We start from the raw sequence: 4604 nt of genomic DNA, 5'->3' as shown, positions 1-4604 counted from the left end.
CTACGGAGAAAGACTAAACCGGCAGCGCGTGTTAGGCGCAGACTTATCCCTACTTAGGCTTCGGGATAAAATATCCCAGAATCGAACTCTGGTGTCTTTTTCTACGAAGAAAGACTAAACCGGCAAAGCGTGTTAGGCGCAGACTTATCCCTGCTTGGGATTCGGGATAAACTTCCTAGGATGAATCCTAGATCGGCAAATTCTTGGAAAAGGTTGGTGCGGGAAAGGGAAAGGAAGAATTTTATATTCTGTTTCCCGGTCTTCTTTTAGGGTGAAGGCGAACCCGAATATAAGGAAGGAAGAATTTTATATTCTATTCCTTGATTCTGGAAAGGAAGAATTTTATATTCTATTTCCAGGGTAAAAGAAACTAGAAGTGGGATCTCCGCTCCGAGAATCTAGAAGATCTAGATAAACTTACCTTTTATAGGACTGGTTATCTAATCTGAAGATGAGTTTTTCATTTTTCGAACTGAAATTTCAACTTCGGTTATAACCATGAGAAGGCTTAACCAAAGAGAAAAAGAATTATAAACTACGCAGCAGTTTGTGAGTCGACTCAATACTGTTCATGAGTCGACTCATAAACATGTACACAGAAAATCTCAATTTTGAACCTTGTTAAAAAATATCAAATAAATTCTAAAAATGTAAAACTTTGGGAATAGTTTATAAACATTTTGGCAAACTTATTTGAAAAGGAATTTTGCAAAAAGGTTCTCGTATTTGTGAAAATCATCATTTTAACAAAAGTACCAAAACACGAGTTTTAAAATAGTGCAAATGTGTGTGATATCCCAAATAGCTTCGAATGAAATCTACAACTACTTACCTACATTTAAGTACTAGAGAGAAAATAAAACAGCAAATATCTCTCATATAGAAATATATTTCTTGAGTCTTGATATTGCTTTAGAGTTGATGAAGCTTTTTAAAGCATATAGTGTTCTTGATAAATAATTGCTTTAGAGTTGATGAAGCTTTTTAAAGCATATAGTGTTCTTGATAAATATTGCTTCATCACTTTGCCTCCACCTCCTTTAGATATTGACGTTGAAAGCATATAGTGTTCTTGATAAATATTGCTTCATCACTTTGCCTCCACCTCCTTTAGATATTGACGTTGTAGCTCATATTCCATCCTATCCTTTATAAATGGTACTAACTAGCTTGATATTTATATTATCTATAATATCACTCAATAAGCAATTAGTACTGATAATGATGGTTGTAAATCATCATCAAAACATAAGGGCTAACAATCTCCTCCTTTTTGATGATGACAACCAACCATTATATTAGAGCGAAATAAATATAGCTTATAGATAGTAGCTCCCCTTATCTATGAGCTCTCCCTAATTATGTGCACAAATGAGGAGATTTCTCTCCCCCTTTGTCACCATCAAAATGTTTATTATATATGAAATAATAAACATGCAAAAATATTTTAGTGAATGCATATGAATTTTAACTAACCAAGCAAACAAGATTTTTTTTACATAATGCATAAACCCAAACCATTTATTATGCGATAAAAATATTCTTCACTAAGAGGCTTGGTAAAGATGTCCGTTAATTGAGATTAAGTATCAATATAAACAAGGGATACATCTTGCCTCTCTACATGATGGCGTAAGAAATAATGACGCACATCAATATGCTTGGTTCTAGAGTGCGAAACGGAATTTTTTAAAATGTTTATAGCACTAGTGTTATCACAAAAAAATTTTGTATTTTGAAAATACAAATCATAGTCAACTAAACTTTGTTTTATCCATAAAAGTTAGGCACAACATAAGCCGGCGGTAATGTATTCCGCTTTCGTAGTGGACAAGGCAACACAATTTTGTTTCTTGGAGGCCCAAAAGACAAGAGAGTTACCTAAAAATTAACATGTACACTCGTACTCTTGCGATCTACCTTATATCCGGTAATGTCGACATCATAAAAATCATAAAGATCAAAAAAGTGCTTTTTGGATAAAATAAACCAAGATTAATTATACCATTGACATATTTAATGATTCTTTTAACCACAATCAAATGGGACATTTTAGGAGAATCCTGAAAACGTGCACATACACACACACTAAACATGATATCGGGTCTACTAGCGGTAAGGTAAAGAAGACTACCTATCATACATCGGTAAAGTTTTTGGTCTACATCCTCACTACTATCATCCGTATCAATCTTGATAGATGTACTCATAGGAGTTGGTGCATGCTTAGAATTCTCCAATCCGAATTTCTTCACCAATTCTCTTGCATACTTGCTTTGAGAAACGAATATCCCATCCTTAGTTTGCTTGACTTGGAGCCCGAGAAAGAAAGTGAGCTCTCCAATCATGCTCATCTCAAAATGATCTTGCATAACTTTAGAAAATTCCTTGCATAAAGTTTTATTAGTGGCACCAAAAATGATATCATCAACATATATTTAAACTAAAATAAAATCATTTTTTCTTTTTCTTACAAAAAGTGTATTATCAATTTTTCCTTTAGAAAAGCCATTTTCAAGAAGAAAACTAGAGAGGCGAGCATACCAAGCTCTAGGAACTTGTTTTAACACATATAAAGTTTTTTGAACCCGGTAAACATGATTAGGAAATGAATGATCCATAAAACAAGGGGGTTGCTCAACATATACTTCCTCTTCTATAAAACCATTTAAAAAGGAACTTTTCACATCCATTTGAAATAATTTAAAATGTTTAAAACTTGCAAAGGCTAAGAACATTCTAATGGATTCCAACCTTGCAACCGGTGTAAAGGTTTTATCATAGTCTATGCCCTCCTCTTGATTATATCCTTAGGCAACTAAACGAGCTTTGTTTCTCATGACAATGCCATGTTCATCAAGTTTGTTTCTAAAAACCCATTTAGTTCCAATAACATGAACATTGTTAGGTCTAGGAACTAATTTGCAAACATTATTTTTCTAAAAATTATTTAGTTCATCATTCATTGCTAGAACCCAAAACTCATCTTTTAAAGTATCATTTATCTTTTTAGGTTCTATTTGAGATAGGAAGGTAACATTACCACACTCACTCAAAGCTTTTGAGCGAGTTAGAACCCCTTGTGAAGGATTCCCTATTATTTACTCCTTTGGATGATTTGGTGCAAATTTCTATGCTTTGGGGAGTTCTTCTTGCTCTTGAATGTTGTTGCTTTCTCCATCCTTTTGTGCATCTATTGAGGATGTTTTATTTAGTTGCAAAAGTTCTAATCCTCCCTCAATATCATCATCATCTTTCCTAGGCAAATCAACTTGTAAACCAATATTAGTCTCATTAAAAGTAACGTTTATAGATTCTTCAACAACAAGAGTTCGTTTGTTGAAGACCCTATAAGCCTTACTTCTAGGTACATAACCTAAGAATATGCCAACATCAATTTTTGAGTTAAATTTATCATGATGATCTTTTATGTTCAAGATAAAACATTTGCAACCAAAAATGCAAAAGTATCCAATAAAAGGGGTTTTGCCATAAAAAAGTTCATAAGGAGTTTTCTTAAGCTTTGGTCTAATCAAACACGATTAAAAAAAAAAAAAGCCGTATTGACGGCTTCCGCCCAAAAATATTTTAGTAAATCAAAGGCATTTATCATTGTTCGTGCCATCTCTTGTATGGTATGATTTTTCCATCTAAGAACACCATTTTGTTGTGGTGTTTTTGGAGCGAAAAATACATGAGTTATACCATGATATGCACAAAAATTATTGAAAAAATTATTTTAAAATTCACCACCATGATCACTTCTACTTTTAATAACTTTCAACTCTTTTTTATTTTCAATTCTTTTGACAAAATTTGAAAAATCTTCAAAACATTCATCTTTACTACCAAGAAAGATTACCCATGTAAAACGGGAAAAATTATCAATGATAACAAAAACATAGTGTTTACCTCCTAGAGAGGTAACACGCATAGAACCAAAGAGATCAATATATAATAATTGTATGGGTTTAGAAGTTGATACCTCATTAATGGATTTGAAGGTAGACTTGGTTTGCTTACCTTTAGCACAATCTTCACAAATGATATCTTTGATGAAATATAAGTTTGGTAACCCTTTTACAAGATTCTTTTTGGATAACTTGGATATCAACTCCATATTGGCGTGACCAAGTCTCTTATGCCAAATCCAAGGATTTTTATCAACCGTCGCAAGACATTTAACATCTTGATCTACTAGCTCATTCATCTAAAAAAGTGTATACATTAGATTTTCTATTAGCAATAAAAATGATTTTTTCATTTAAGCTAACAATGCACTTATCCGATTTAAAAAAATATCAAATCCTTTATCACTTAATTGGCTAATAGTAAGAAGGTTATGATTTAAGCCTCTAACCAAATAAAAACATCCTCTATTATGGGAGAAGGTGTCTTACCAATGCATCAAATACCTATAATTTTACATTTCTCACCATCGCCGAAGGAGACGTTACCTCCTTCAATCCTTGATAGGGTTGCAAAAAGCTCTTTGTTGCATGTCATATGATGTGAGCAACCATTATCAAGGTACCACATCTCTTTACATTGTGTTCGTGATGTTTCCTACATAAGATGAAGACGTAGCAACTTTAGGTACCCAA

At 32.9% G+C, this 4604-nt stretch overlaps 1 pseudogene; it reads right to left on the bottom strand.

Moving 5' to 3' along the window:
* Positions 1583-2684, bottom strand: LOC109838906 (annotated as a pseudogene).

This window comes from Asparagus officinalis, chromosome 4 (genome assembly GCF_001876935.1).
Source record: "Asparagus officinalis chromosome 4, Aspof.V1, whole genome shotgun sequence".
Lineage (NCBI taxonomy): Eukaryota > Viridiplantae > Streptophyta > Magnoliopsida > Asparagales > Asparagaceae > Asparagus > Asparagus officinalis.
The sequence above is the reverse complement of the archived record's forward strand: the minus strand, read 5'-3'. Positions and strand labels throughout refer to the sequence as shown.